The sequence below is a fragment of the Camellia sinensis genome, chromosome 4 (assembly GCF_055761805.1).
Source record: "Camellia sinensis isolate YWXY chromosome 4, ASM5576180v1, whole genome shotgun sequence".
Classification (NCBI taxonomy): domain Eukaryota; kingdom Viridiplantae; phylum Streptophyta; class Magnoliopsida; order Ericales; family Theaceae; genus Camellia; species Camellia sinensis.
In genome coordinates this window covers 116,137,825-116,152,280 of record NC_138964.1, presented here as the reverse complement: position 1 = coordinate 116,152,280, position 14,456 = coordinate 116,137,825, and positions in this window count along the sequence as shown.

Sequence of the window (14,456 nt, the reverse complement as noted above, 5' to 3'; positions counted from 1 at the left end):
TCTTAGGTTGTGCCCAATCCTGTACTGCCTCAATCTTGGATGTATCAACAAACACCCCTTCCCCGGAGACCACATAGCCTAAGAACTTGACCTCTCCTAGCCAGAACTCACACTTCCCAAATTTGGCATACAGCCTATGGGCTCTACGCAACTCAAACACCACTCTCAAGTGTTCCTCGTACTCCTCCTCAGAAGGCAAATAAATCAGAATGTCGTCCACGAAAACGACCACAAAACGATCTAAGAATTCTCGGAATATCCGGTTCATCAAGTCCATAAAGACTGTCAGTGCGTTGGTGAGCCCAAAAGGCATCACCAGGAACTCATAATGGCCATACCGCGTACGGAATGCCGTCTTCGGAATATCGTTATCCCTGACCCTCAACTGATGGTAACCCGATCTCAAGTCTATCTTGGAGAAACAACGGGACCCTTTCAACTGGTCAAACAAATCATCTATACGGGGCATAGGATACTTATTCTTAACCGTAGCCCGATTCAATTTTCGGTAGTCAATGCAAAGCCTCAAGGCACCATCTTTCTTTTTAGCAAAGAGGGCCGGTGCTCCCCACGGTGAAGTGCCATGGCGAATAAAGCCCTTATCTAGCAATTCCTGGAGCTAAATCTTCAACTCAACCAACTCGGCTGGGGCAAAACGATATGGTGCCATAGAAATCGGCGCCGTGTCGGACATTAGATCAATAGAGAACTTAATCTCTCGATGAGGTGGTAAACTAACAAGGTCCTCGGAAAAAACATCCAAATACTCGCAAACCACTCTCGGCAATACAGTCTGGGTCGCATCACACTCACTACTCATGAAGCTAGCGAGGAGACTACTAAGCTCACTCCGCCCTCGCAGATCATACACCGGTGGCAACACACTACCAACCCGATCCCCCAAGAAATGGAAACAATCCCCGCTCAAGGTACAAATAGTGACCCTTTGGCGGTAACAATCGATAACAGCCCGGTATGACAATAACCAGTCCATACCTAAAATCACATCAAAACCCGACATAGCCATAACTACGAAAGAAAATGGAAGCCGGCAGTCAGCGACCTCTATATCACAGCCCCGACACCCCTGTTTCAAAATCAATTCACCCCCAACAGGCGATACAACACATATAGGAGATGCTAACTGTGCCAACTCCAACCCCAAAACAGATGCAAATGCAACAGATATAAAGGAATGGGATGCACCCGTATCAATCAACACATTGGTAACCGAGTTGTAAAACAAGAAGGTACCTCTCACAACAGATGGAGCAGGTACAAAGTCCTACGTGGTAACAGCATACATGCGCCCTGAAAGTCTCTGATCTACCTGCTCACCCCTAGGAGCAAAAGACTGCTGCACGGACCGGGACGACGAAGCTCCCTGATTTGCCCTCGAGGCCTGAACTGACTGTGCTGGCTGAAAACTCTGTGTCTGCCTCGAACCAGACGCACCCGATGTGGCACTCAACTGCGAGCAGAACCTCTTCAAGTGCCCCGCCTGACCACACTGATAACATGAGTGCGGCTGACCTCTGCCCTGACTCTGGCTCTGAGGTCGAGCCGAAGATGAAGCTGTTCTCTGACCTCCTCCCCTCTGCGGGCAAGCTGGAGACTTGTGGTATAGCTGACCACACTTGTAACAAGTAATGTCTCCCTGACTGCCTCTCCCAGAACCTGCACTCGGCACTGGAAAGGTAGATCTAGCAAAACCACCCTGAAACTGCTGAGGGTTAGGACCCCTCTGTCTCCTGCCATCCCCCTGACCATCCTGACTCCTCTTGGAGCCCCTCAACCTCTCATCCTCCTCATGCATCATAATCTCCATATGGGCCGCAGCATCCACAAGGCACCCATAGTCCCGGGTCATAGAACCCCCAACTCTCATCTTAAGGCCATGCCTCAACTTCCTCTCAAAGCTAGATACAACGGCGTTCCTCAGACGCTACAAGCTCAGGTGCGAACCTGGATAAGCTAGTAAATGCGGCCTCAAACTCAGCCACTGATAAGCTCAGTTGCTTGAACTGACAAAACTAGTCTCTCAGCTTCTCCCTGATAGCTAGAGATAAGGACTTATCCTGGAAAGTATCTACAAAGGCCTTCCATGTACCACTAACACGACCTCTCATCAACTTCCACCACTGACCCGCATCCCCCTTTAGCTGGAAAGATGCCAAGGTCACCTTCAATGCCCCGCCTTCGATGCCAAGCATCTCAAACATCTTTGTCATCTGCTCCAGCCACTCATCAGCCTTAAGTGGCTCCTTAGGATCTCCAACAAACTCATCTGAATTAGACCGGAAGAACTCCATCTTCAGAAAGGAAGGCCCTGCATCAACAACCTGGGCCTGAACTGGATTCTTAGCTCTGAGAATCCCCATGGATTCCCTCAAAGCTCCTGCTATCTCGCGGGCTAAGACATCCATAGCCTGCTGACCCACTGGCTGGACCACATTGGCCTGGCCAACACCCTCCTGCAGTGCCAGAATCTCATCCGGTATAGGCACCTCCTGCCTGCCACGCCTACCACGCCTACCTCTGCGTCCTCGTCCTCATCCTGACATCCTAATAAAGGTAACGAAGAACATTAGCACATTCACAAATGTGCCGAAGCTATAACACTCACGTCCTAATGCAATGGACAACAGTAATTCACTCCACGTAAGCACATAATCACATAAGCACTTACGAATTTCATTTCCGGATAATGATAGTCCCGAGGCGTTGCTAGAGTTCCAGTTAGAAACAGCATTGATCAAGTGCTTTTCCAACAAGACTCCCAGCAACCCAACGATCCAATCAACATCCTAGAAACTCCATTCCATACCCAAGTAGTCACATAAACATGTTACCACATAAGCACATAACATTAAACTTAAGTCTCTACCAAGCGAGACAAACCCATTGTGGTACTGACCACTTCCCGCGTACCCAAAGTATTCGAACCCGGTACGCTCTGATACCAAGTTGTAACGCCCTCAAAATAATACATAAAACCCCACAATCTTGACATGCTTAGACATAAGAGAAATAAACATCTTTCCATTTATCAGAGTATTCATTACAAAAGTATTACATGTTGACAACAAAAGTAAATGCCTTACGGGCTTACAACTTTCCAAGCCAACACTTAGTTACAAAAAAGAGTGCTAACTCAAATACATATTAAGCCATTGGCTTGAATTTACATGTAATACATCAAAAGATAACAAAACAACAAAAAAGAGTCTTCAATTCCCAGAACCTCCCAAGCTATGTCCTTGGAGGTGGCATATCGCCTGGACCTGAAAATGATAACCCATAAAGGGTGAGCCACAGCCCAGTAGAGATATACTAAACCAAATATAAGCAATGACTAAAACAATATCATTTGATAGATGGTTAACACTTATAAACCAATTATATCACAATACAGTTCCATGACACTTGTGTCCATATTACATTCCATTTTCCTTTACTTATCCAAATCATTTCATATACATGGCTCAGAACCTGGCCAATCAATTCAAGGAGGCTATAACTCATATACTAACACTTTCATATTTCACAATAGATACACATATTTGCTGTACCAATAATCATATTAAAACACTTCTATACTTCACAATAGATACACATATTTGCTGTACCAATAATCATATTAAAACACTTCTATACTTCACAATAGATACACATATTTGCTGTATCAATACTTCAATTTAATACACATAATTATTGTATTAATGGAGTTCATCCCCTATCTCCTCCCAAACCGGTTTGAGAGTCCATCCTCTATCTTCCCTCAAACCGTGGAGTACATCCCCTATCTCCTCCTACATAATACACGTATTCCAAGTATATAAACAATTATCATATACAAGGATCAATCAATACACATATTTGATGTATTATTCCAACTGTCATATTCAATGACATATTCAATGTGATTAGTTTCGGTTTTCCCTAATCAACATGCAATGTCTATAACAATCAAGATTATCCTCCACCGATAGTCCAAAGCAGATATTTCTAAACAGAACATAAATGCATCAACAGATATAATATCAACATTTTCATAGGTGAGTGATAAATTAATCCAACTACACCATTTAATCCCATAATTTTCCAATTTCATGGATTTCAACTCAATTTCATATTTCCCCAAATTAATTATTTATTATAATTAGGGTATTTTCCCCATTTTTCCATTAATAGCCCTAAGGCTCATTTTTTACCCATAATCCATAAACAACCTCCATTTCAAGTCTATAACACAAATATGACTCAAACAAGGAAAACCCCTCTTTTAGAAATTACAAAACAAACCCTAACTTTCTCAATATTACCCAACATCACCAACTAATCAAAATGACCAAAATTAAAGACAAAACTCATAAGATGGAGTAAGATATCCCTACCTCGAAATGAAGAGCTCAAATGGAGAAGATGGCCAGAACCCAAAGTGCTCCAAACCCACAAATTTTCAGATTAAAATGAAGCTCACACCACCCTCTATCTTTCTTACAAAGAACTTAGGGTAGCAACACTCAAGAACTAGATCAATCCCTAGAGAGAAGGTGTGTAGTGATAGAGAGAGCTCGGATCTAGGGTTTACAAAACAAAAGAGATGAAAAAGTGAAGTGTTTACCCGTTACTGTCTACTGATATAACACAGACTCACTCGAGCGAAGGATTGGTCACTCGAGCGACCAGACATAAGGAACTCTCGCTCAAGCCAAGAATTCGAAGCTTCAGGTCTGCAACCCAGAAGCACGCTCGAGCGACAGAATGCTCGCTCGAGCGAAAGAACTCAAAACATACACCTTACTCGCTCGAGCGAAGAAAAGCTCACTCGAGCCAAGAAATACAGCTCTCAGCTCCAGAATCAGACGCAGACGCAAGCTCGAGTGAAGGACTTCTCGCTCAAGCCACCAGATACAAAACTTAACTCTCGCTCGAGCGAAGGAACCCCAGCTCGAGCGAAAGATCTAAAACACAGAGCTCGCTCGAGCGACAAAAGCCTTGCTCGAGCGAAGAACCAAAACTCTGGGCAACAACCATTTGGTCCCAATCACACCCAACCTGAAACAAACCTGCCCAAAACATCCTATAACTCAATTATAAAGAATTAAAGGATGACAATAAGATATATACAACAACAAGTTCTACGGAACCTAAGTCTGAATACAACAACCAAATGGGGAAAGACCGGGATCGCTATACCTAGGACATAATTAAGGCACAATAATGAGGATAAGACTTAGAACCACAATAAGAATGAAATGAAATAAGTTAAGTACTATCCGAGTGTGTGTTTTAATAAGTGTATCTGTTATATATTTGTATAGGTCACGTGCTGTGAGCGGTTTGATTCATTTGTTCTACTACCGAAGCTATCTATGAGTAATAACTCCATAAAGTTATGTTTGACTGTAATTATTTTCTGATGATATGAAATAATCAATTTTCTAAAATGCTATGTTTTGTATAAATGTATGATGATTCAATTCTTTGAGATGCATTTGAAGTATCTTTAGAAAAGGCCCTCGCCCAGGGGTCATAATACTGTGGTATATAGTCATGAGGCCCTCGCTGAGGGGAAACAATACTGTAGCATAGGCCCTTGCCCTGGGGAAACAATACCGTGGCATGAGGCCCTCGCCCAGGAGAAACAATGGCGTAGCTTACGTATGTTATAAGATACCCGGTACTAGAGGTTCCATTATGGAACTTGATATGCATGACCAAAGTGATATATTAATGCTAATGGATGTATCACAGATGATTTGAACATGATTATGACTTTGTTTCTAATACGAATATGAAAATGACAATGTTTCCAATTTGATAAGAGAATTGAAATCTGAATCTGTTATGGACATCATTCATTAAAATCTTTACTTTGTTATTATTCACTAGGCTCCCGCTCACTCTATTATTTATGTATGTAGGTGACTAAGCGCGTGACCAGGCTCAGTGATGATTGACTGGAGGTCCATTTTTTCGGCCAACCTATGTGCCTTCCGAGGAGGTTCCGGAAAGAGTTTAGTGGTCGAGTTTTGCGAACCCAGTCATAAGTTCAAGACTTTTGTTGTTTTGTGAACAGGTTTTTTGTCTTATATGTGTAATGACAATGTAAGATAGATGTATACATGACTTCATATGTAAGTTTATGTATATAAAGCTTTAACTTCATGTCCCATGTTTGTCCACACAGCTCAATGGACTGTATAAGTTTAATATATTTGCTTCTGCAGCCCCTTATCATGTATTAATTTGTTCTGAGGCCTTTGGTAGTCCCAAGATTACTGGCCAGTTGCGACACTAAACCTATAGGGACGGGTTTGGGTCGTGACATTAATTCACAGCGAACGGTGAAGATCATAATCGCCAAAGATAGGTGCATAGGCCTAGCCCGTATAAACGAAATGGTTATCCGATGAGCATGATTGGATGGACGAGGCAATTGGCAAGCTATCCCTAAGAAGCCTAACATAATTTGAGTCGCACATAGCAAGGCAATCCAACGGCAAAAGATCAAAACAATCTGACCACTTGCCTGACCAAAGTCTAGCAATAACCAAAACCTTTAGATGATGATGCCAATCCAACGGTCAAGGCCAGAACCACAACATTATAAAAGGGAAAGTAAGGGAAAGCAAATGGACGCAACCAAAGAAGTATAAAACCTATCTTCATAAATAAATATTATATTAAGCGATCCCGATTTTTCCTCTTCATTTATTGTATTCCGAACTCGGGTTCCATGATTGGTTGTTGTTGTCAATATCTTGTTCACATTCTTTAATTCTTTGTATTTGAGTTTTGGGATGTGTTGGGTAAGTTTGGAACAGGTTGGTTATGAGTTAAAACAAGTGGTTGCTACCTAGGATTTGGCTTCTTCGCTCGAGCGAGACTTTTTGTGCTCGAGCGAGCCTTGGGTGTTTACTTCTTCGCTCGAGCGAGGGTTTGTGCGCTCAAGCGAGTATTGTGGGTCTTCAGGATTCTTTTTCAGATGCAGCTTCCGCTCGAACAAGCCTTGTATCTTGTGTCTCTTCGCTCGAGCAAGCGATATTGCGCTCGAGCGTGCGTCTGCGTCTCTTTTAAACCTGAAGGATGGCATTCTTCGCTCGAGCGAGCTTTCTTGCATTCGAGCAAGCCCCGTGTTGTTTGATCCGTCGCTCGAGCGAGAACTCTTGCGCTTGAGCGTACGTCTGCGTTGGTTCAGACCTGTAGCTTCTCATTGTTCGCTCGAACGACGACTCTTGCGCTCGAGCGAGGTTCTTTTGTGTCTGGTCGCTCGAGTGACCAATCCTTCGCTCGAGCAAACCTTGTTTATATCAGTTCGCAGTAGCGTGATTCTACATCACTTTTCCATCCCCATTTCCCTCCAAACCCTAAATTCGGTTGTCTCTCTCTCTCTCTACTCTCTCATTCTCTCTACAAAAACACCTTGTTCTAAAGGTTTTCTACCATTTTTCCTTTGTTAAAAAGGTAGAGCTTTGTGTAGGCTTCACTTTGATTCGAAAAAGCTTGTGTTTGGAGCATCTTGGGTTTCACTCTCTCTCTCCTTTGAGCTTCTCCGTTTAAGGTAGGGATAATCTATTCATCTTTATGAGCTTTAACATAAATTTTAGTCATTTTGTATAAATGATGAGATTTGAAAATTTTGGGAAGTTAGGGTTTTGAAATTTGAAATTACAAAATAGGGGTTTATTAATATTGAGAGTTCATGTGTATGTGAAATTCTTGGAAATGGTGCTATTGGTGTATGGTTGATGAAAATAACCCTTAGGATTGGTGTTTGAACAAAAAAGGGAATTAATACCCTAATTTGGATTGAATAAATCATTTGTATAATTAATGAAGTAAATCATGGAAATGTGAAATTGATTTGGGAATTAAGGAATTGGGGGAAATTGTGATTAAGTAGTGTAGTTGGATAAATAAATCACTCACTCATGGAAAAGTTGATAAATTATCTGTATGATTAGTTTATTTATCTGTTTAGAAATAACTATTTTGGGCTATCGGTGGAGGATAGTCATGATTGTTGTAGAAACTGCATGATGATTAAGTGAATTGAAACTAATCACTTGGTTAATGTCATTGAATATGACGGTTGGATATAAGTGTTGAATATGTAAATTGTTGGGTCATTGTATATGCCAACATGTTTGATACATTGTATATGTATCTTTGTGTGGAATGAGACAGGGGATATACTCCATTGTTTGGGAGGAGATAGGGGATGGACTCCATTGATAACTAAGTTGGCCGGAGTGTCCTGGGTGAAAGTCCCAAAATCTTATATATTTGGGTGCCGGCTCCCTCGGACGTGGTTCCGTAAAATAATAAGTGATTGGAAGTGAATGAATGATGTTTATGATTGAAATGTTGTTAAATGAGTTGTAGTCTTATATTGAATTGTTTAAGTGAAAATGAATTATTAATGGATTGACTTGGGTAAATAATTGGAAATGAATTGAAATGTGAGCATCAATGTTGATAGATCATGGGAAAATGTGAGATGGCTTAAGAGTAAAACATTTATCGAATGCTAATGCTTTAGTTAATTCTCATATAATGTTTAGCATATCTCTACTGAGTTTTGGCTCACCCTACTTAGGACACCATTTTTCAGGTACAGGTGATATGCCGCCTCCAAGATAGCTTGGGAGGTTTAGGAGTTGAAGACTCCCTTTTTGTTATTTTGTGGATGTTACATGTAAATTCAAGCCGAGGGCTCATTATATATAGAGTTAGAACTCTTCTTTTGTTGTAACTAAGTTTATACTTGGAAAGCTGTAAACCTGTAGGGCATTTATTTTGTATCAAGCATGTAATATCTTTTGTAAGAAGATTCGGATAAATGAAAGTATGATATTTCTTCTTTAATTATGGACTCTATGAATGGATGTTTTATATGGTCATTTGAGGGCGTTACATATATGGCCTATCTTACGTCTAACTTGATTTTCGAAAGGTCCTCCCAACCATGTTTAGTCAGAAGAGATCACTGACCAATTGGTTTCTCTTTGCAAAGTACAAGGACTATCTCGTCTCACATTCCCTATGGAGAATCCTCTACTTTCCGCAATTGAGTATTGATTTTTCTTTAATATATATATATATATATATTTTTTAAAACTATTTATACGTATTATATATAATTATATATGTATATAAAGTTTAAATTAAATATAAATTTTTCCTAATAAACAATTTCATGTTAAATAGGAAACTTAATATAAATTAATAATAAAATATAAATAAGATAGAAAAAAATAAGAAATATATTTAATTTTAATATAAAAATTGAATATTTGAAGAAAAGTGAAAAAAGTAGAAGAAAATTATTTCATAAAGTATTTTTTAGTACTTATAATTATTTTAAGTTTATTTATGAGTAGTTTAGATTAAGTAGAAGTCTTTTAAATATTAGATTGTAGAAATAATTAAATATAAATGTATGTTACGTGGCCTTTTAAAAAAAAAAAAAAAGAACAAAAGAGATATGTCACATAAGAGAGACAATTTTTGAAGGTAAGTACTACTTATATATATATATATATATATAAAATTAAATATTAAGACATTAATACGATAGATAAAAAATATAAAATATAAAAGAAAATTAATTTGATCTGTGCGATGCACATGATTAAATACATTTTGTCTTATTTACTTATTTATTTGTATATTGAGAATATCATAATAATTAAATTATAATCATATATATGAAAAATAAGTATTTCTCAAATAAAGTCCATATAAAATTAGTTATTATAATTGAAATTGAATTTGTATAGAATTTTATATGTAAATGAAAATGGTATGCTGATGTGGATTTTTTAGAAAAAAGTAATTAATGTGCCACGTAAGTAAAAGAAAAACACAAAATTTAATATAATATATATATATATATATGATATATATGATGAGTGAAGGAGAGTCTTAATAGATTTTAACTTTTTTGATAATTATCTCTAATTTATTTAGAGATAAATACCAAAATATCATTTTAATAGTGTGTCATAATTTTTTTGGCTTCACCACCTCAATGTGATGAGTAGCTTAATTTGATTGGCCCAAGACTTGTCATCTTAAAGACTACATCGTTTTATGATTTGATTCATATAATCTTGAATTAAACAATATTTAATTTGTCAATAATTATATTATATTTTATAAACCTTTGTAGTACTTGGCAATTTGTGCAAATTAGTCCAATTAGCAACTACTTTCAGAAGAACACAAGTTCTGGTATCAGTCTGTTACTCGTGATGGCACACATCGGCTTACAATATACTAGCCGCGGGAATGTATAATTTAAATAATTTATTATAGTTATTTTTGTATTATAAAATAAAAAATTCTTATAAATCTAAAATATAATAGGGAGTAAGAACTAACAAATATTTTGAATATGATAACTATCTTATACCTAAGTTCATACATTCATTTTTTTTCATAAATTTATCATTTAATTTCTGTATTATAAAATAAAAAATTCTTATAAATTTAAAATATAATAGGGAATTGTAACTAACAAATATTGTGAATATGATAACTATCTCATACCTAAGTTCATACATTCATTTTTTTCTATAAATTTGTCATTTAAAACATTGATTATAAAATTATCTTAGTCCAAGTAAGTCAACATGAACTATATTTCTATCAGACGTTATTATAGCTTTAAAAATGAATAATGTAAAAATGGGTACTATTACAAATAATGTAAAAATGAACACTACTACAAATAATGTAAAAATGTTCAAAGGCCCGTTTAAAGAAAATAACAAAAAAATGCCCCCACTACATATACAAATAGGTATACAAAAAGAATAAAATTCATCAAACCCTAGAATCTTACAATTGCCTAACCAATTGTGACATTGTTGATGGTTTAATGCAACTTCAATCTTAACGCAGAGTTTGAACAAAACTTTATATCCAATATGTGAACACTAAAAAAACTCGATGGTATGTTAGAATATATAGCTAAAATATGAAGCATTTGAAAATAAGATAGAAATGAAATTGGAGATCATTATTAGATAGGAATGAATTTGAAGATAATTATTAGATTAAAGATTAAAATAAATTTAAAAAAGGGATCATATGAACAATATAATGAAAATAAAGTTGGAGATAATGATAGGATTGGGGATAAAAAAAAAATTTAAAAAGGAAGAAATAAGAAATAAAGATAAATGAAGATACAGTAGAAGATTAAGCAAAATAAAATATAAAATAAAAAAGAGATAAGGAGTCTTAGATAATAAAAATATTTTAAAAGTTAAAAATTTTAAATAAAAAAAATATTAAGAGAAAAAAAATGTTTTTTATTGGAGAAAAATAAGGATGAAGAAAAATTAAAAACGTAATTTTGAGAGAGTAACATGTAGGAAAAATATTATCAACTGTTTGAGAATTGAGTATTGAGACTTTGAAAATTTTAGAGTACATACTATATTTGCTTATATATAGTATAGATATAGATATATAGGTAAAAAGATAGATATCAAATCTAATTTGAAAAAAAGATAAATGTAAAATAAACATCATTTAAAAGAGAGAGAGAGAGAGAGAGAGAGAGAGAGAGAGAGATGTGGGAATTCAATTGCGGATAATGAAAATTTTTAAAAAGATAAGATATTTATAAGAGATTATGTATGAGTAGAAGATAATTTAATTTTTGTTATATCGAAATAAAGACATATATATTTTCTTGAATAGTAGCAAAATAAATTTACTTTTTTAATAAAGTTGTAATAGAATAAAATATATTTAATTTTTAAATTGCATGCTTGATGATAATTTTTTTTTTAAAATACATTGATAGAAAATTTTAAAATTGATGGTAGTCAATTGTTATCATTATGGCCAAAAAGAATTTAATAGTGGTCAATCATTAACCAATAATTTTGGATAAAATCATGGATAGCCGATAAAAAATCAACACTTAGCAACTTAAATTTTGTAAAAAATTTAAAAAAAAAAATTGAAAAATTCAGAAAAAAAAGTATTGGAATTCCACAAATCATATAGTTAAATATTTTAATTAATTTTAAAATTTAAATGTTAAATCCAGTAATATTTTTCCATGTGTAATAATTCAAAATTTAGATAATACACTAATAGATTTGAGTCATTTTTTTTCTAATATTATAAAAAAAAAATCAAAATTTTAAATTATATATGTTTAGATAAAATTTAAAGATTTTAAAATTTTAAAATTAAATATTGTTAAATGTACCAATCACTTTAAGCTAAATATAATTTTGTTTTCAAAAATTTTAAAATTAAGAAATTGTGTTTAAGGTTTGAAGTGTGTTGTTAAATGGGTGTATATTGGTTGTAGATGATTCGAAGAACTCTCATTTGAGAGAACTTGAAGGAGCAAAAGTGAGATTAACTTTATGCAGAGCTGATCTTCTTGATTTCGAGAGTTTACGCAAAGCCATTAACAGGTGTAATGGTGTGATAGACATGAGATAAAGTAAATTAAATTAAATTCAAGATTTGATGAGTTTCGAATCTGATTAAATTGAAAAACAAAAGAAAATTACAAATTAAAAAGTAAGCCCGCCCAAATCATGCGAAATGTAATAATAAAGAAGATGAAAAGATATGTAGATAAATTGAAAAATAATGAAAAAAAGAAATATATATATATATATACACAAAAGTAATAAACACTGAAAAAATACATATAAAGTAAGAAATAATATTATGAGCATAAAAATGAAGAAAATGAAAATATATGCAGATGAACTAAAAATATTTAAAAAGATATATACACACAAAGTAACAAACACTGAAAAAATGCATATAAAGTAAAAAATAATATTATACTGACCTTGTAATGATTTTTTGCAAATAATCAAACTTGCAAAATGTAACAATGGAGAAGATGAGTTATGATGAGAAAATAAAAGATGACAGGAATAAACTGAATAGAAAAATGTGTGTGTGGAAGTTGTAGGAGTTGTCGGTTTCTTTTTTTCTTTTTTTTTTAAATTGAGATTGAGAGTGAGATAGATATTATTGTGAGTGATGAATATAGATGAATATTTTATTATTTTTGGATAAGTATTATTATGGGTGATGGATATGAATGAATATTTTATTATTTTTTAATTTTATATTTTATATAGGGAGAAGGAGTGAGAAGGCTTGAAGAGTAGGAAGGGAGATAAAGGGAAGTGCCACGTAATATTATTTTTTTTCAAAATTATGAGAATTTAGGATTCAAGTTTTAGAGTCTTTTGACTTAACAACTACATATTGTGACGCCCCGATTCTACACTATAGGTTGCAGTCAAGGGAGAGTCACTAATGAGTCCTATGGTCAATAACCAAGTAAGATCCCAGATCGCCGGAGGAGTCAAATTAGCCTCCCTTCTAAGTCCGGCTTTCTTAGGCAGCGCACTACCCTTTTGACAGATCTTAAAAGGTATTGACACAAGGTCTCATGAGCAACGATAAGGTTCATACACATAAATTCATAGAACATAAGTACATAACAACCTCGAATATTCCTAATTCCAAAGGCTTGTTCCATTACATTACATCCCAAAAGGAAAATTTAAATCTTCACATGAGCCTTACAAAATATCAAAAGGGATTTCTAACTTTCCTAAGATGGCCAAAAGTCTTCGAAGGTTTCAGGTTTGTCGTCTCCAGCTATAAGTTCCTCTTCGGCACCTGGCATGACACGGCGTGAGCTTTGAATGCCCAGTAAACACACACACACCCCATCCCTTTTTCCCAGTCCAATACACAATCACAAACATAACATCAAATAGTAAAGCATGATACTCAGTTAAATAAATAAAGGGCTACAAGTTAGATGTTAGTAAACTAGAAATCCCCCAAAGAGACTTCGTCCTCCCAACCACAAGAATTGGACACCAGACTATTCGGAACTCCCCCTTTTGCTGCTTTGTTGCAGAACTAACCTCGGATGCCTACCAACGGTTATATACCGCGTAGCGCCAACCGTAGGGCCTCAAAAGGGATAGCGAAAAGAAGAAGTTTTATCTCCTGAATCCAACCTCATCCTTCCAGAAAAAGTTTTATCATCCTGAATGTCCCATCCGGACCCATCCTTATCTCACCATTCAAACCATCGCAAGGAGTCCGAATACGTCCGTTCCATTCCAGGGTTTACGCGACAATTGCTTGCGCAAGACTTTAACTTTCAAATAGGGAACGCATCCCAAAAATCCATATATCACATATTCTCATCTTTTCATTACTCAAGTGCTCGAAAACCCAATACCCTCCCAATTAGGTTTCCCGTTGAAGTTAAATGTTTTATATCGAGGTTAGTCTAATTGATAAGACAATAATATCCACATAAGCATGCATCCTTAAGACGAGGAAAATAAATAACATAACCATAACACATATAATATCATGCCAAGATATGCTCATAAGTAAGTAGGCAATTTCATGAATTCAAG